Genomic DNA, 20,787 nt, shown 5'->3' on the forward strand with positions numbered 1-20,787 from the left:
TTATTGTGGCTTTAATCCTCGAACTCCACTGCTCCAAATTGTTACCACCATCTATAATCATCCTCAAAATAACATCATCATCGCTTCGTGCGCGCTGTCTTTATTTATTCTTTGCCAAGCCCAGAGGGGTCTAGCAAAATTAAACTTTTCTATATGAACAACCTTCGTAAGTATGTTCATTAGATTCTTACTGGTGTGAATCTTCTAAGGAGTGATATTTCATTCGTCTAGCATCTGTCGGATAAAGTGATGACGAGCATTAATGTGTTTAGTCTAGGAGTGATATACTGAGTTCTTCGCCAATTTGATTGTGCTTTCATTGTCACAATGCACATACATGACTTCTTGTTGAAGCCCTAACTCATTCATCATCCATTTCAATTAAACAACTTCATTGAATGCTTCTATTACTACCATGTATTCACCTTTGGCTATAGAAAGTACAACCATAGACTTATGCTTCGACATCCAACTAATAGCTCCATCTGCTAACATAAATAAGTAATTGGAAATTAATATTCTATTATCTACATTCCCTATATAATCGGTGTCCACAACCTATGAGTTTCTCCTCATAATTTTTGAAAACCAAGACGCAGTTTATAATACCTCGTATATACTGAAGTAACTATTTTACTGCCTCCCAATGTTGTTTGTCAAGGTTTAACATATATCTGCTCACAACGCTAATCACATATGAAATATCCAATACAATATAGATCATGGCATACATAAAACTGTCAACCACACTCGAGTAGGGCACATGAGACATATGATACTTTTCTTCATCCGACATAAGACATAACTTCGAAGAAAGTCGAAAGTGAGCAGTGTGGGGAGTGCTAACCAATTTTGCCTTTTTCTAGTTCAAACTTAACTAAGACCTTCTAAAGATATTCTTCATGAGACAACCATATCATGCTCTATTCCCTGGCTCGATGTATATCAATGTTGAGAATATTCATTGCAACCTCCGAATCTTTCATCTCAAATGTCATAGATAATTGATAATTCAATTTGTTGATTTTAGACATGTTATGATTGACGATAAGTGTATCATCAACATACAACACCATAATAATGAATTTTCTATCACTCAGTGCTCTAAAGTATACGCGATGATTAAATTTACTTCTGATAAACCGTTGACTCAACATGAAAGAATTAAATTTATTGTACAACTGCTTATGTGACTCTCTTTTTTATGTCATACAATGACCTCTTCAACATACAAACTAAATTCTCATTTTCTTGCACCTCGATCCCTTACGATTATTTCATGTAAATCTGTACTTCTAGTTCCCCATGTAGAAACACTGTCTTCATATCTAACTTTTTTTGTTTCATATTGTATTGGGTAACCAAGGTCAATACAAATCTAATAGATATTTGCTTTGCCACTAGTGTGAATATTTCACTAAAGTCAACACTCTCCTTCTGAGCATAATTATTCTCTGCCAATCTACTCTTGTACCTATACAGTTTCTTTTGGTAAATCCACTTGTAACCAATCGCTTTCCGTCCAATGAGCATCTCTCACATTGCATTTTTTTATATAAAGAGTCAATCTCATCATGCATCACTGCCATCTAATTATTTGTATCTCTATCTTCTAGTGCTTCTTGAAAAGCAGATGGATCTCCCTTATTTGTAAAAAGAATATATGTGATATTTTAGTCATCCCCGTATCTCGACGATAACCTGCGATCCCTTGGTGGATTTTTCTTTACAGGTTGTTGCTCCAACTCTTCTTATACCTCTACTTGTCATTCAAGTTCAAGTATTTCACCATTATATATTTCAACATTAATAATTGATTTTTTTCGCTTCATTGTGCTCATCATTTTGAAACAAAGAACTTTTATAAAGCTTAACGTCTAGTTAAATATGATTTACCGTGAAACCCGATCATATAATTTGTAATCTTCCACCCCATCACGGTGGTCGACAAAAATCCACTTCTTAGTCTTTGGTCTACTGTATCTCTTTCAACTGACGGTACACGAGCGTAAGCATCACGACCAAATATCTACAGCCCTAAGTAATTAAGTACCCGATCACTTCATACTTCTTGAATTTTGCAATCAGTAGCTATAGAGGGAGATCGATTTAACAAATAGCAAGTCGTAGAGACAGCTGTAGCCCATATCTCCTTACCCAACATAAAATTATTCAACATAACATCCAAACACACTATTTTGCTATGGTGCATACATAACTATGTTATGCATCACTATCCCCTTTGTAACTCCCTGTCAAAAAAGGAACAGTGTCCTAAGGTGCTCACGTGCGAACCAATGTAGAACCGAATGATTCGACCGCATGTGTGGGTTTATTACTGATAAATTAATCCAAATTTAGCCATTAACGTGATTAAATCAAATCGTGGCCGGGCCAAGCACGGGCCGTAGAGCCAGATGCCCAAGCTACACTTAGTGACTGTCCGTATGGGCCGTGTATTGCTCGAGGAAGGACCAGAAACTTCAACACTTTTCCAGCCCAAGGGCCTCACTGGGCTTGTGATCTCATGCGGATGTTAGGCTCAGATGATGCCCATAAATGGGAGAACTGTGCCGTACAACTAGCACTTGAAACTAGCGAGTCACCAGGTCCAAAGGAGAAATTTCTAAAATTTAAATCAATTGGCCCTGTTTCTTGAGTCAGCAAATATAGGCATTTCAGTCGTCAGATTTCTTCTAAATTCACTCCGAAAGTCAGAAATAATTCATTACCCTTACCCACAAAATATGACCATTGATCATGGAACGGTAACCGTTAATAGCGAATCGGGCTGCTGCGGCAAAACCGCACATCCGTTTGCGATCAAACTTTCCCCAACCCTTCATCGGGCTGTGGGGCACGTGTTCCATGAATCAGATGGGCCAGGGGGGGCATCAGGACATCCCCAATGGTAAAAAATGGGCCCCAAGGGCCATTGGAGGAAATTACCAAACAACAGGGTCGACTGATATAATTCTGGACATATAAAAGTCTAGCCCTCTCCCTCATTTGCTGAAATTTCAGTAATAGAAATTTTGAGAGAGAGAGAGAGAGGAGGGGGGGGGAGTGAGGAGATTGGGTGGTGCTTGGGATTTGGGAATCCCCGCACCTACACCTTCCAATTGTCAGAAAGCGCCGACCCAATTCCTGTTAGAGCGAAACCCCTTTCAATCTAAGGTAAGATTGAGCTCCAGACCATTTCTTCCTAAATTCTGGCTACATGCATGTAACTTACCGCCACTCCATGCCATGCAGGGTCCCAGCCCGTCGAGCTTGCAGACCCAGCGCCATCAGGACGATCTCAAAAACTTTCGGTCAACAATAGGTGTGGACCATTACCTTTAAGTGGCCAATTATCGTGCCTAACATAAGTTTAGTGAATGTATATGGTGCATTGTTAGTGCATATTACTGAATTTTCATTTGGGCTCCATAATTAGGATAATGGACTAGAAATTGCTGAAATTATGGAAGGGGATTGACCCTAATACCCAAAATCTGTGACTTGTGCATTTGCATGCTCATGTAGGTTGCAAATATCTAACGTTCCCCAGATTTATTCTAGTTGATTATTGATTTCCTGATTTGGTGCTAACTATGCTTAAACAATAACATGAATTGCTGTAAATTACTGATTGTTGGTTGAATTGTTGCTACATGTCAATTATGCTAGGAGTAAGGGCGTGGAATGTTGTCACATTGCTGATTTGTTGAACTACTTGCTTGATTTCCTTAATTTATATCTGAATTATGTGATTTATGTTAACTCATGGAAGACTAGTTATTGTATATTGGTGCATGGCTACCCTTATGGTTGTTTATGTTGGAACATGATGAACATGGCCCGTATGTGTTAGCGGAACTTGATATATTGTTGTCCATGTACTTAAATTGTTGATTTATGCCTGCCATTGGTGAACTATTTCTGAATTTGACAATACATGTTGTGTATTATTGTATAAACCTTTATAGATGGGCCGATTACCTAGAATTACTTGTGCGACCCCTTTCGTTCGACCTGCCCGCGAGTAATCTGGCCCGAATAATTGAACTATAGGTTATTGGCCATAGTTGGACTGCACGAGACAGTGTTCTCGGGCCGATTAGTTATGGTTCAGCCCGTCGGGGCATATTGACTCTTAAGTCGACCATCCTTGTACGTTAACCATGTCTGATCACATTTGTATGAACCCAAAGTGCCCTAAGATCATTGCGCCCACTATTAGCTATAATTTACAGCTCACAATGACTTATGAGCCGGGAATGGTGGTATGAGACACTATGCCCGTGCTGTGAGCCTATGCTGGGGTGACGAGCCTCCCCGCAGTGTCCAGTGAGCACTTAGACTCGTGAGTCGGGAATGGTGGTATGGGACAGTGCCCGTGCTGTCGGCCTGTGCTGGGGTGACGACCTCCCCATAGTGACCGCGAGTAGGACATTTAAGTCTCAATTGTATTTCATATGAGATTATGGCTTCCGGGATTGACAACCTCATATAGAGCTAAGGATCGCGAGAGTCGTATGACCATGGCCCTTGAGTCGCGCGATCGGGTTAGGGCAATAACTTCACCAAGGGCATTCCGGTTTCCCCAATTTGCTGGACGAATAAACCTAATTAATCAAACGAGCTAACATATTTCATGATATTTGCATTATTATTGTGGCAATTAGGCAGTCGAGGTCGCAATTTGAGGGAGTGTTGGTCATTACGAACGTCAGATGTCGTCGCTTGAGGGAGAGTTGGTAGTGAGAGGCATGCATCATATCATTGAACCATGCATTTGCATTAACAACAGTATTTAAGATTATATGATGTTTGTTATTCATTAAATGTATTCTATGTATGGCGATTTGTGTGGCCTATTGCTAATGGTACCACTGAGTTAGCTACTCACTCCCATTCTGGGACGATGTTCTAAAACACCAACCAGAATCCGATATAGATGCAGGTACCCTGGAGCGGGACGCATTGGACGATATCAGTGCCGACGACAACGAGGAACAAACATATTTCAAAGCATTTGGCGGACCTTATTAACGCGATGGATGGTTGCGGGATTAGGCCAGAGCCCAAATCATTTTGATTGACATGTAGAAGGGACATGGTCTCTAGGTGATGACATTCTAGATTATCAGATTTATTTGTTCATGGATAGTTATGAATTTATGTTGAGATGTTTATTTAACTTAGTGTTACTTGAATCCTTTTTAAATGATCTAATATTAATTATGCTTAGTTTAATTCTTTATTATTTATAATACCTGATAATTGTATGCATTTGTGACTCATTTATGCACACGTGGCACTTTGGAATTCGGGAGCCGAGTTGCTACTCGATCCTCGAATTTCGAGGTGCTACACCCTTACTCTTACAATATTGATAAAAATTCCTTTAAGTAAATTCACTGACGTTATTCGCCCTCGAAATTTTCACTTTCTGCACTGTCTAATTTTCAACCATTGCCTTTCAAGTCTTAAAAGTGAAAAAAACATCATATTTATGCTTCAGAATACAAATTCAAACATTCTTAGAGAAATCGTCAATGAATGTAACAAAGTATGACGACCCTCATTTAGAAACAATAAGTGATGACCCCCACACATCAGAATGCACATAGTCCAATTGACCTTTTGTTAGCATGCTTCCCGGTTTTAAATCGTAACCTTAATTGTTTCTCATATATATATATATATATATATATATATATATATATATATATATATCAAAATAGTTAAAACTATGAATCAAATGACAATCGAGAAGTACCTTCATACATTGCTCGCTTATGTAGCCTAAGCATGCATGTCACAAACGTGCCAATATAGACTCCACTACAGACATTGTGGCTCCACCCGATATAGTATTCTCGATCAACTTGTAAAGATTTTCGCTCTTATGTGCTTTTCATAGCTGTGAGCGCTCTTTTTAAAACCTTCAAAATACCTTCATAATCGGTGAACTTACACCCAAGTGCATATATAGATCCCAAAGTGTAACGCCCCGGTTTTCAGAATTCGGAATGTGCCTCGCATCAATTATAGTAGACTCCACCCATCAAACATCCCGATGTGAACCAAATTAATTTTAACTATCTTACAAGCAAGATCATTCCCCATAAGAACCATGCCACAATTAGAGGTGTACACGAGCTGAACCGAGTCGAGCTTGGCACAACTCAACTCGGCTCGGCCACCTCCTAACCCCAGCTCGAACTCGGCTCAGCTCGGTCCTCGAGCCTAACTGGCCAGCTAGGCTCGGTTTGGTCAGCAACTTGGGCTAGTTCGATCTGAGTTCGCCTGTGTAGCATTTTCACAAACACATGGACTGCACCTTCAAAATCTCACTGTATGTAAAACAGTAGTAGTGGTTTTACAGGTATTTCATCAAACACCTTATAAGCAACATAAAAATCAAGAAAAAAAGGGTATTTGTTTCATATACATACCTTCCTTACCACCATCCACACTTCGTTGAGTCATTTCATCAAAAACTTGGTGACCAACATCAATATTAAAGTAACCGAGTCACCGAACTGGTTCGATCCAAGTTCGATTCGAGTTGGGTTCAAGTCAAGTTGAGCTCGGGCAAGCTCGAACTCGGTTCAAAAATTTTTCAAGAAAATTAGCTCGACTTGGCTCGAACTCAATTTTGAATAAAGTCGAATCGAGCTTTTTCGAGTCGAATAGAGCGAGCTAACCGAGCTAGTGTAGCCCTAGCCACAATCATATTCGTTATATATGGTGAACCAATTTTAATGAGGACACATGCCACAATACCCCTGTATCCAAAATTTACTCATAATAGAAGTAACCGACCTTAGACACTGACAACACCTCATAACCATTTGATCCTTCACCAAAATCTACAGAATTGGCCTCATTTGGCCAATCATCTGATATATCCTCCTTTCGAGTTTTAAGATATTAACGACATTCTTCATATGTCCAATTATTTGATAATTTATGTACTTCAACTTGCTTTTACCTTTCGACTTGGATATAGATCATGACTTCTCATTTTCTCACTTAGACAGTCTTCCCTATAAGTACTTTCAATTCCGCGCTCCTTTCTCAAATGGTTCGACTGAAGGGTTGAGATAACGGTTTCGACGTCCAATGTATCCCTATCATAGCAGAGAGTATTAACAAGATACTCGTATGACTCCGAGATAGATGTCAACAAAATAAGAGCTATGTCTTCATCATCGATCTTTACCTCCACACTTATTAACTCGCAAACCAGCTTGTTGAAAACGTTAATGTGCTAAGAGAAATCCGACCATTTCACCATCTTCAGAGTGTAAAACTGTTTTTTAATATATAAACAATTGGCGAGCAACTTCGTCGTATATATGATCTCCAACTTCTCCCATAAGTCTATAGTAATCGTCTAATTTACGACATTGTAAAGGACTTCATCACTTAAGCACAATTGGATTGTGCTAATCATCCTCTGATCAAGTTCATTCTAATTATCTTCCTTCATAGATTCCGGATGATGAGCTTTCCCAATAAGTGTATGCTACAATTCTTACTAAACTAAAAGGGCTTTCATCTTCAACCTTCATAGCTTAAAGTTGTTCTTTCCTATGAACTTCTCTGTCTCGAATTTTACATTCGATCCCCTTCGATGTTATGTTTCCATATTTAAGCTAATACCCAAACTTTAAACTCTAATACTACTTATTGGGAGTGGAAGCAACCTTAGATCTTAGTCGAACAAGCAATGGAGAATAAAAAATCCAATCAAACACAAAGAACACATGAGTTTTTGTGTGGAAAATCTTTTTAGAAAAAAATAAATAAAAAACACAGCACAGAGCAACAATCAATCCATTATAATAAAAATAATGCTACAAGAGATAGAATAACTTAGAGTATAACTCCTAGCTTTCCCCTCAAAACCCTCAGATATTCATGCTAAGCTCCAAACTTAACCCTAATCGTAAATAGGAGGGTATTTATATACTCTCGTACAATATTAGGAAACAAATCCCCCCCACTTACTGAAGCCCATGCATTCCGTTAGTTAAATTGATGGGACTTCACATCTATTAGTCGAACAAAAAATTTGCAAAAGGCCACAACGTGCAATATGAGAATGCACCTACAATTTTGGTCATACTGATGGGACACCAGTTGAACCGACAAAGGCCTTCTCTACACTAGGATTAAAGGCACTCGATCAACACCAACTCTAACTGACTAATCCTCACCGCTCAAATAGCCAATCTTAATAATAACATAGAATCACCCCTAAACAAATCCATAGTTGTCATATCAAATAAATCATTTTCAAAATACCTCATTACTAAAAACCTATTGCCATCTGAACGTGTCACTATTTTTAGGTCCCAAGCTTGGAGGCTTGTATGGGGACATGAGGGAGAGAGAGAGAGAGAGAGCTCAATCAGATGGTAGGCGATTGTGGCATGGATCAATGAGAGCACGTCTCATCAAATTGTTAGAAACAATGACATTAATCAATGAGTTTTTATATCTTATATCAGGTTATGACAATAAAGGAAGAAGAGGAAATAAAAAGGGAGAAAATAGGTTGACACACGAGTATAAAACTGAATGGATTCAACATAGATTGGCAGTGGAGATGGGTGATGACTACTAGGAACAGTGACGGGGTAGCGCAGCAATGAGGATGATGTCGAAAACAGTACCAATTGTTGTAATGGTGTTATAGGTTATAACAAAGGCTACATGACGATGAGATGCATATGAAAAATGGAATCATGTGGTAGGGATATTAAGCCCTTTTAGCATGCAATGAGTTTATTAAGAGATGATTTTAAGTGGTGGTGATGGTTGCATGTTTCGACTTGTAAGGATGATGATGTCGAAGGGTCGGTGACGCAGTAGACTATGATAACAATGGTTCTGAGATATGACAATGGTTCATAATGAGTAGGTTTTCAACCAATGTAATGAGTATGCCGATGGATGTTGATGATTGATTTTCAATAAGATGCGATAGATTTCAGGTATAACAGTGATGTGGAAACCTATATTGAATACCATGTTGAACCACGAGCGATGGCACGGTGAAAACTATAACTTATTATTATTTTGATAATAACAAAAACAAATAAATGAGATGAGAGATCTATGAGAAATTGGATGGACCTTAGTAGATACACGTCTTAATGTAAAAATGTAATATCCTAATATAGTAATATTACCCCGATCTACTCTAACATGCATAAATAACAAAAAATCAAAATAGAACTTTAATTTTTTTTAAGAAACAAAAAAGAACTATCTTGAGAGACTTCAATTCATTGCTAAGCATTGTTGTTAGTGGCATTGATATTTAGTGCAATGACACTGGTGGCACCCAAAGGAGAGAGAGAGAGAGAGAGAGAGAGAGAGAGAGAGAGAGAGAAATGACATTGGACAATTATATCTACTCTTAGTTGTTAGTAGTTGCTTAGGATGACATTTACTACCTTTTATTAAAGCATCTCTTGTCTTTTTCATTATATTTTTTAAATGGCATATTTGTCCACATTTAGCAAAACATGAAGGTTGGTTTACTCACATAGAGTAAAAGGTACGAGGTATACTCCAAAGAGAAACTCTAAAGTCCAACTGCTTGGATGGAAAAACTACTTTGGTACGTGGTGAATAAAAAATGTTGTTAGTGATATGAAATGGAAGGTAATTAAAAAATGAATATAAGGAAAAAAGCTCCGCTACTTAGGTAGGCCTAGTCCAACAAGTGTGTCACCCCATGTTAAGCCCAAAGCCTTAAAATCGGCCCCACCCGTGATTTAAGTAGACCCCATGGTTGAAAAGAGTGCATGGGGTAGGTCTTACCATCCAAAATGTAACCCTTAATGTGGCCCACCTAATCATATATGGGCTTGACATTGGGCTCCAAGCCAATATTTTAGGGGTGGAATCTAATGGCCGAAATGGATATCAGGTACACATCAATATAGGCCAATTGAAAACATCCATAAATTTTAAAATTTTAGGACTTGGGATTAGGCTTTTAAACAAAATATGAACATCATAAATTATTGAAAATCTCTGTAAGTCCCACCTTAATGTATGTGTTCTATCCATACCATCCATCCATTTTTCAACTCATTTTAGGGCATGGGGCCATAAACAAGGCAGATCCAAATCTCAGGTGAACCATACAAGTGGTGATCGAACACCCACCATTAAAAACTTCTCAGGGGCTACACAAGTTCTGGATTAATCTAACGTTTATGTTTTCCTTTTATCTAGGCCTGTGTGACCTAATCAGAAGGGTGGCCTGGCAAATAAACATTATAGTAGGTCCTAAAAAGTTTTTTAATGACCCGCGTTCCATCACCCACTATTTCTCTTGCCATGGTGCACTTTAGATTTAGATCTACCTCAATTTTGGCTTCATATTCATTGAAATGAGCTGGAAAAATTACATGGATGATGTGGATAAAACACACATCATAGTCAAGTCCACAGACTCTTTCAGCAGCCCACCATTTTGGCACTTATGTCACAGCGATAAAAAGAAAATTTTAATTTTTCGATGGGACCCACCTTGATGTGTATGTGAAATTCATTCCAACCACTATATATACCACCTAAAATATAGCCCTAGAGCCTATATGTCTGGCTCATCTGTCGTGCAGGTGGACCACACTAGGTGCTATGGTTTGGAGACTGAGGCTTGCCTTGCACTATTTCCAATCACGTGGTCCAACCGAATAACAAATGAGGCTGATTCTTGTGCCCAGCAAAGGGTACGGTTCTGTATAAAAATCTCTAATAAAAATTCCTGGATGGACGGCTCTGATAGAAGGATGACCCTGCCAAGTGTATTTTGGATGGATGGCGATGCATAAACCGATTCTTCCGGCTACACCGGTTCACCTCGCTCGTTTCTCCCAAAGAAATGAACACTCACATATCCTCTCGTGAACTTCACTGTCCAACCCCCTACTCTACCATAAAAAGCATCATTTTTAAGATATCCGATCCGTGAATAATGTGGGTCACAGCATAATAATGATTTTATTGCAGAAAACGATGATAATACACTCATTTGGTGGGCCATATGAGTAATATGAGCATTTTAATTTGTTTCCATTGTCTTTTATTGCTCTTAATAGAAATATCAACTGATTTTCCCTTTATATGATTAAAAAGGAGTGTCCCACCTTTCTAACGGATCGGATCTGCTATATATTTCACAAAAATTAGAAAATTAACTGCTGTACGTGAAAGTTCCCATACAGGCGCGTGATCATTTCTCCCCTCACCCTATCAGAGTTCAGCACGTGCGCAAGATAGCGACCCAACACGGACACACGCGACGCAGAGAAACGATCCCATACAGCGGCTACACGTCGACTCTCAGTACAGTCATTTCTTCCCCGCCAACGTGTTATGCGTGTATAACATCCGCACGTTAAAAAAGTGGACCACAGCATGATGATAACATCGCATGAAAATCAGACCGATCATTAATCCAGCGGGACAACATGAAAATCATTCTACAGCCGGTAGCATGATTCAGTGAACTGAAGTTTTTAATCCAAAAGGTTTATATGTTTAATTTTCATACCAGGTCATAATGTTATTATGATCTGTTTTTTCAACGGATAGGATATTATATAAATCCTAGGAATTATCTGGAAAAAATGGCTGTATGTAAAAATTTACATACAGCGCCGCTGTATGAGATCACTCTCTTGGACAGAAAGCCCCAAATCCTAGAGAGAGAGAGGGAGAGTTAAAAACCCTAGAACCCCGTTTCCGCTCTCTCGTTTCGTTATCTGTTTTCTCTCTCCTCTCTCTCTCTCTCTCTGTTCTCCTCCTCCTCCAATCGACAACCGCGGAATTTCTAGCTCCGAATTCAAATGTCTTCAATATCTCTCTCTATCTTCGATTCGCGCCATTTTCATTTTCTATTTCAGGTATTTAAGCCCCTTTCGCTCTTCATATCTCTCCATTTCTTCTATTATTCCTCGACTTAAAATGAGGATGGGAAATGAGAAATCCATGTGATTTTATTTTTTTTTTGGAATTTTTCTACATGGGGGTTTTCTCCAAACCGCTTGTAGATTGTTCATTGTATTTGGATGTGAGCTGTTGCAATTCTCTTCTGTCTGAAAATGTGAGAAAATTTCGATAATTGTCTAATGGTTTTTAACTAAATCCCATGTAAAATTGTCATTTTTTTGGGATTTGTGTTGTTTCATTCATACGTATAATCGATTTCCATGAAAAAACTGATGTGTCCTGATGTTTTTTGACATGGGTTTTTCTCCAAATCTTCTGTATATTTCTTATCTCTTGGATTTGAGATTTCGCCTTTATTAATCTATCTATTCATATGCTGTCTTCTGTGACAAACATGACAAATCCTGACAAGGTCTGGAGGTCCTTCAAAATTATATTTTGATTCAAATCAGGTGTAGGTTTGTCATTTTGGTTTTTCGGACTTGACCTGTTGCATTTGTGGTGCAAAGTGCAATCCACGAGACATCTAACATGGGTTTATCTCACTTGCTCTTGGATTTCATCGGAAAGTACGACATCTTAGTGAATATTGATGTTTATTGATATGGGCTTTTCTCTAAATCATTCATAGATGTCTTGTCTTTTAAGAACGAGCCTTCACATCCCAGCTACCTATCTGTTTCTACATGTCCCCATCGCTGCTTTATGTAGAGAAGTTTGGAATTTAAATCTTTTTGATGTTTCTCAGTATGAGTTGTCATAAAAAATGGCCTGCAGTTTATTCTTTTTCTTCTTATTATTTTTTGGTTTTTGTTGTATTTGGCAAAGCTGTTTCTACGATTATCTTCTCAAATATTTGATGGAAGAATGTGAAATCTAGGTGATACTTGTCCTTGTTTGGAATGTGTTTGGTATTCATGTCATTGTAACTTGTCACACTCGCACTCTCCACACGTGTATACATGAAGAGGGCCATATGGGAACCCGCTTAAGCATTCACGAATGGAGTCTCCTATTTGTTGTAGTTTCCTCTTTTGCTTATGTTTTCTTAGGTGGTTCTTTTTTATTTTTAGAAAGTGTAGTTGTAGTAGGTTAGGATAGCAATATTAATAAGGACAAAAATAGGCTCTTATGGCCACGTATGGAGAACTTTGAGTTTTATTTTTCCTCAATAACAATTGTGAGAGGTTTTTCTTACAGTAGAAGAGTGGGGAGGGTTTGTGATCTCTGGCATAAATGCTAGAGGACTGTTGGCTTTGCTCTCAATCTGAGGACTGTTGGCTTTGCTCTCAATCTTTCTTCTTCCTTCTATATGTGTGTGTGAACGTTTTGAGCTTTAGTCTGGTATGTAAATTTGGTTTAATCTGATTATCGAGTCAAGGAGATCTCAACAACCTGATCGCAAAGAAATGGACTAGAGTACACCCACAATAATAATGGATTAGATAGGAAGAAATAAATTTATCAATATCAGACTTTCCTCTTACAAAACGTAAGAAACTCACACTTGGAAAATTTTGGAATGCCTACCTCCCACAACAACCCCCTCCCTCGCAATGCTCTAAATGAAACTTCAGTGAGAATTCCCTAACTAAGAGATTGATAATCATAATTGATTTCAAATCAATCTAATCTGCCTATGATGGTAAAAGCCTAATAATAGTAAAAGCAAATCTAGGGAATATCTCTCCAAAAATTTGACCACATCTTCAAATTAGCTCTAATATCTTCAATCACATCTTTAAATCAGCCCCTATATTTTTCACAGATAATAAATTGTAATTCTTGATATTTAGGTGCCGAATTTATAAATAAACTGTCTAAAATCAGCACATGTTGAGCCTCATAGTGGATCGTGGGCCTGCATCAAAATTTCAGTTGTAACTAGCTTTAATTTATTTGATTCTATTTGCATTATTTGGCATCAGAGCAAGTTCTGTGCTTGCGTGGAATTCTCTCTTCTTTTATATCCTTCCCACATTCTTATTCTTCATAACTTGGTCTTTTCTCAATGCCAAACATAGCCCTGAAGAAAAGATTCTAAAACGGTCCATGACCTGTCCAATTCCAGGCCTCAAGTTCCGCACCTAATACAAACTGACCACTTCCCACCCATAGCTAGGCCTCAGATCTGTCTCCCTACAACCGCATAAGCAGTCCCTTAATTCACTACAAATCCACCCACAATCTGTCGATTAACTGTCCTCAAAGCTTTCCCGCTAACAGTCCCATCACAGCCCCATCTGCACTCTCTTCACTCTTCAGTCCCATACACCCGTCAACACATTCAGCTCATAACCAGTCCACCCTTCAATTTTCCTCCCATAATGAACCCAAAACCACCGCTTTTAGCCTTAGTTTGCCCTACACCCATTATCACATAATCATAAGCATGCTCAGACTATCAGCTATCCCACCGACCCTGAATGATGCTAATAGTTTATGCCCACAAGAAGTGGAGTTTCTTACTCTCAAGATGGCAGGTGAGAATCAAAGTAAAGTGTTGAAAACTATCCAATAATTGTTGGATCAGATTAGGATTTAAATAGCCATATGTCTATGTTGGAAGAAAACAACAGGAAGAATACTACTGAACCACAGGTTTATACTAATTTGGAAGAATTTATGGAATACGGGAATCTCGTCCCTTAGACAACTCGGGTTTCAGATGTCACTTGTCAGGCAGAGATTGCACAAATTACGGATATGAGCATGAGACCCACAAGGGGTATAAGCAGCTCCAATATTCTTGGAAGGGGCCCTGGCCTCTTAGAGCCCCATGTCATGCCTCTGAGTATTTGGATTATGTTGAGGCCACCCAACCTCTCTGTGCAGAAGATCAGATCAGGTGTGTGGAGGTGGAGATTGCAAATTGTTGTGGTAGTTTAAGCCCTAATGTTCTCCACGACTGGCTGGATTTGGTATATATATATTTATATTGAGCGTTCAACTAGCTAAAACAAGTTACAAAGCCTTAAAGTGGTGGAACTCAGTGGTGAGAGACTTGCGACGCAGTGGCCCTCAACCTATCTTAAATTGGGAAGAGAGAAGGCTAAGATGTAGCAGAGGTTTTTGCAGCCAGGGTGTGAAGCCAAAATGTTTAGAGATCAATTTGATTTGTGGTAGGATAATCTAACCCTTGACAAGTACATTTACAAGTCCCATGATACAGTTTTGAGGTGTGATTTAGCTGAATTAGAAGTACAACAGGTAGCTCATTGTTGTAGAGGGCGCAAAAGGAACATGCAAAGAATGAGATGGTTGAACTCCAGCCAAAAACCATAGATCAGGCTTATCAGATTACATTGTGGGTACAAGAACGCATGTGGATGACATCAAGGTGTGATAATTTGCAAGCTGGGGGTAATTCTCATTGTACTTTCAACTTTGCATCAAGTAGGCCAGCTTCACGTCCCTCAACATGTTGCCCTAAAGCCATGCAGAGTACTAGCGAACGTGATAATGGGATCCTCCATGGTACTTTTGCAAGTAATAATAATGGCAATCAATGACTCACACAACCCCAAGGAAACTATGATTTTAAGGGCAAGGCAATTGTGCAGAATCACCAACATTTTCTTCAAGTGTGGTGGAATAGGTTATTCTGTGTCAGCCTGTCCTTCACAAAGTTTTCAGTTTTGTGAAGAATGGGGAGGTGATTGATATAATGAAGACAATGTCCTAGATGTAGAGGATGAGCAAGATGAGGAGCAAACTGGCGACATTAACTCAGGAGTTGATGGCCTGAGGAAGAAGCTAATGAAGCCTGTTTATGCACCAATGTATTTCATATGCAAGTGAGCTGCGGAGGGAAAGCCATCAAAGTCATTATCGATGGGCAATAGCATGAATGTGGCTTTACAAGACAGACATAGTTGACAAGCTAAACTGAAGGTCCACTAGCACCCTTAGCCAACAACACTGCGTGGTTGAATGATACGTCCATGCTTGTTACGAAGAGATGTCTTGTGAACTTTTCATTGGACTGTTATAAAGAATCCTTATGGTGTGACATTATTTCGATGAAAGTTGCACATTCTGCTGGGCGGCCATGGCTATATGATAGGAGGGTGGACCCTTCGGGCCAAAAAAACATGTATACCTTCATTCACAAGGGTAGGCCACTTACATTGAATCCTCCGAGAGATGACAAACCCAGGATAAAAAGATTGAGTTGATAGTTTTGGGCTGATTGTGTGTGGTTCGTGCAGGAAAGTCAGGAACAAGGAGTAATGCATGCCTTAGGCTCTTAGTGGTGTGAGAGTGAACTAGAGCCAATTAGAAGTTTCCAAGCCTACCACCTGAATTTCAAGACATTCTGTCTGAATTTCATGATTCAATTCTAGATGAATTGCCGCCCATGTGTCACATCCAATATGCCATGTGTGCGCCTAGATGGGAGCCCTGTTTAAGCACGTGTCGATGGAGTCTCTTATTTATTGTAGTTTCGTCTTTCATTTAAGCTTTCTTAGTTTCTTTTTTACTTCTAGAAAGCCTAATTGTGGTAGTAGATTAGGAATAACAGTACTTAGTAGGGACTTATAAATAGGCTCTTGTGAACATATTTATGGAGAAGAAACTAGATCTGAACTGCACAAATTCTACATATTGGTCCGGCAGCAAGTGTAGTTACTGAGAAATACTAGCTTTCTTTGTATCCCTTTTCCTTTTAGTTTAATGCATTTCAGTTTGTTGCCTTAAAAAAAAAAAACATATTTATGGAGAACTTTATTAGTATTTTATATTATTATTATTATTATTTTAATAAGAATTGCCGTATGTTTTTCTTACAATAGAAGAGTGGAGAGGGTTCGTGTGGACTAGAGGACTGTTGAATTTTGCTCTTAGTCTTTCTTTTTTCTATCTATCTATCTGTGCATGTGAATATTTTGAGCTTTAATTTGGCAGGTAAATTTCAGTTTGTAATTAGTTCCATTTTATTTAATTCTTTTTGCATTAGATTCATTTGTCTTTAGATTTTCATTTTTTTCAATTGAGCCATCAACTTTGTCTGTATATATATATATGCGTGTCGTCCATGAATATTCTCTGGTGTCTCATGAAAAAAAACACAAAATAGCATTACCTTTGATGTTTCTTGACATGGGTTTCAATAGAAATGATTTCTATTTTCCTTTTGCTTCTGAAGTTGATCTATTTCATTCTTCAATCTTTTGATTTCTGTCAGTCTATAGCATAGTGTACCGTAAAGGCTGTCACGGGCCCATTACGTAAAGGTAACGGTGGCAACCGTTACATGTTACGGGGTCATAAATGCCGTAACAGCTGTTATAGAAAAAATGATCTATAAAGGCCGTTATAACCTCCTAACGGCCGTAATGACCCTGTAACAGTCCATTACGGGGCCAATATAGGTTTTTTTGTTTTTGTTTTTCAATTAAAAAGAAGAACCTATAACAACCGTTGCAGCCCCCGTAACGGCCATTACACCCCGTATTGTAAAGGTAATGGCGGTGGCTGTTATGGCCACCATTATAGTTACGGAATACCTTGGTCTATAGTGATGTTTCATTAAACAATGTGAAATCTTAATACCTTTCGATTTTCTTTTTAATAGGGTGCAATCTAATTTTGTGGGGTTCTCTCATTTCATCTATTTGTATTGAGTTATTGTATTTGAGAGGGATGGAATATCTGGTTTTAAATATCAGTTTACAGAAAGGATGAGATTCAATGGATCATCTCTATCTTTCGTGTGAAGCTGTCCTCTACTTGTTCCTTTTTCGTTGGGCTCTTTGAAATTGATTAGGTCCCTTTGGGCTCGATCAGTGATCTCATGAACAGGTGGGACAATGGGCCTTTCAATCCCAAAGGTGAAATCATTTGTTGCATGCTATCGCGTTCTATCTTGTGGAGCATTTGGAACGATAGAAATTTTAAATTTTTTGAATCCAAGCACCTAAGTACAACTCAAGTTTTGGATAGAGTTAAGTGGCTAGATTTGGGGTTACAAAATTCAAAGGAGTTGCTAAATCCATTTTTCTTTTAAATTGGAGGAGAGTGGTTGATGACATCTAGATGCTGCCTCCTTTCATGGCTCTGTGAGAGATAGTGTGTGTTTCAACATTGAGGTCATGGGTTCAAGCCCATATTACCTTAAAAAAAGATGTCTAGAAGCTGCCTCCTATCATGGTTTGGGGGATCCCTCTTCGATAAGATGGAAGCTAATGTCAATGTAAGTACTATCAGTAATCTTGGGGATTCATGATAGGCGAGGTCTTAAGGGATGAGAATTGTGTAACTAACTTCTCATTTTCTGGTATGACAAGCTTTGAGAACTTGAATATGATGGACTTGCTAGCCATCAAAAGTAAGGTAGAGATTTTTTAAATAAATAGTTCACCACCGCCACCTTCATCTACACTTCATGCCAATTAATTAGGGTCGGCTACATGAATTCTATTTCGGCATTCAACTCTATTAAGGGCTAGACCTTCAATTAGACAATATGTCATTAATTATTTTCTTTCTACCTCCATCCATGTCCTTTTGTTCCTTCCCCTTGCCCTTTTAGAGCCTTCAACTTGTACCAACTCACTCCTTAAATAAAAAAAATAAAATTGGGGTAGAAATCTTTGCCAATTGCATTGGGGGATCAGTCACGTTGGAGGGAGACTCATGACTCATGTGATACAATTGCTTGTCCTTTAGGGAGTTGTAATCCCCTTGGGAACCTTTATTTATTGTCAATAACAAAAGTGCCTATTTGGATTTGCTAAAAAGTTCTCTTTTTTCTTTTTTTTTTTTTCTTTTTTTTTTTTGTGATTTTGGTTATGAAAACAACATTTTTTTTAATGCTTTTAAGTGTGTTTGGTTAGCCACTTAATTAATCAAAATTTGAAAACAATTATCCAAATTTGCACTCTCTCTCTCTCTCTCTCTCTCTCTCTTTTTTCATTGCTTGTCCTCTTGTTTTCTATAGTCTCTTCTGCTTATACTAATTTGCAAAAAGAACTAACAAAAATCCCTTGTTGGGAGGCTTGTTAATTGCACACAAGTGTAGAGCTGTACACCTCCACACGTGTGCCGTCATGGCACATTAGTCCGTGATCAAATTCATCCATCAGTTGGTCCGACCATGTTTTCACTAAAATTAATCTAGTCCATTCAAAAGCTGGGACTCACTATTAGAAACAGGTGGATGGGTTAGAAAAACTTTAGCTAAGTGTTTTGGAGCCATACATTTGTTTTGCAAATTGTGACCCGCGGCCCACCTGACTAGTGGATCAACCTAATTCTTGGGCTAGGGCATCAATATAGTGGTGCCTTTCCAACAAATGGATTGGATCTTAGATTTATGTGTCATCATTGTTCCGAGTATTGGCGATATTATTGATAATATCGTGGATATTATTGGCTTGGCGATACTGATATCATTGGTAGTATTAGAAATTCCAAGTATTGGTGATCAATGTTCAAAATATCGATATTGCTACAAGTTTCGTTGGTCGGGGATCTGGAAACAATATTGATATCACCAATAATATCGTAGACTAACCAGAAATGTGGGGAAACATGGGGAAACCAGTGGAATTTTCAATAAAATTTCAAAAAAATGCTAAAATACGTGTATTTGCAAATATAAGAATAAAAAATGCAAAAAGAATGCATACATAATAAATTTTCATTTAATGGGGCCTAAAGCATGTGTTGTCGTAGGAAATTAGTCCAACCATCCCATCTATTCATCCATCCAACCACCCATCCAACCTTCCATTAAATGTCCATTGATATTTTAGAATATCGACAACACGATATTTCGCCAAGCAATTGTCGACAACTGGAAATGAAACAAAAGATTGTGGCCTCCATATCACAGATGTTGCGATAACATTAATACAACAAATTGAACATTGCATATAACCATGCACCCATAAAAAAAAATTAAAATTATTTTTTTTTTAATAAACAAAAATATATATATTTTTTGATATCAATACATTGGCAATATTATCGAAATATCGCAGATACTTCGGCGATACAAGTGACACTTGGAGTTTACACAATTGAAAATATTGGTGATGCATTGGCAATACAAGTGACACTTGGAATTTATACAATCCAAAATATCTCGATGCATAGGTGATACTTTACGATATATCGACGACATATCACCGACAATGTTCAAGGTATCCCCGACATCATCGAAATATCCTTGATATTATTTGTATCTCCAGCTCGGCGATACCGATAACACTAATAGTATCATAAATTCCAGGTATTGGTGATGTATCACTATGCTCGAAGTATTCCTGACATTATCATAATATCCTTGATATTATCCGTATCTCCAGCTCGGCGATAACGATAACACTGGTAGCGATATTGATAACATTGTTAGTACCAAAAATTCCAAGGATCGGTGATGCATTACAAAGTATCGCCCGATGTTTTAAATATCGTTATCGCATAATGTTTCGCACCCTTGGGATACAGATACATATTGATTATCGCATGGGATATATAGGTTTTTTTTTTTTTTTGAAAAGTCCCGAAATTTGTATTAAAGGAAAAAGGAAACAAGAGGGAGAGGAGAGGATCTGCTGAGGAAGTGGATCGATTACGCTCCTAGGAAAATAAGATTACAGCCATTGAGATTGTCTACGTTAACGGCCCATTCCACAATAAGCTGCTTGACTTTGCACACGCGGGACTCCGCTGAATTAGACTCATCTCTGAAGCATCTTCCATTTCTCTCTTCCCACACAGTCCACCAAATTGCCATAAGGGCTAATCTCCACACAGTCCACCACATGTGGGATATATAGGTTGTATTGCGTAATGTATCGATGT

General features: G+C 38.3%; 1 protein-coding gene across 6 annotated transcripts in view; it reads left to right on the plus strand.

Moving 5' to 3' along the window:
* The first annotated feature begins 11,725 nt into the window (after positions 1–11,725).
* The window catches only part of LOC131230211 (SKP1-like protein 21), a 37,630-nt gene continuing 28,568 nt past the window's right edge, over positions 11,726–20,787 (plus strand). For 3 of the 6 annotated variants that reach the window (XR_009163904.1, XM_058226026.1, XM_058226027.1), the window contains exon 1: positions 11,726–11,927. The gene's annotated coding sequence lies outside the window, so the exon portion shown is untranslated. The remainder of the gene's footprint in view (positions 11,928–20,787) is intronic. The other 3 variants (XR_009163906.1, XM_058226030.1, XM_058226029.1) reach the window with 1 other exon arrangement.

This window comes from Magnolia sinica, chromosome 17 (genome assembly GCF_029962835.1).
Source record: "Magnolia sinica isolate HGM2019 chromosome 17, MsV1, whole genome shotgun sequence".
Classification (NCBI taxonomy): Eukaryota; Viridiplantae; Streptophyta; class Magnoliopsida; order Magnoliales; family Magnoliaceae; genus Magnolia; species Magnolia sinica.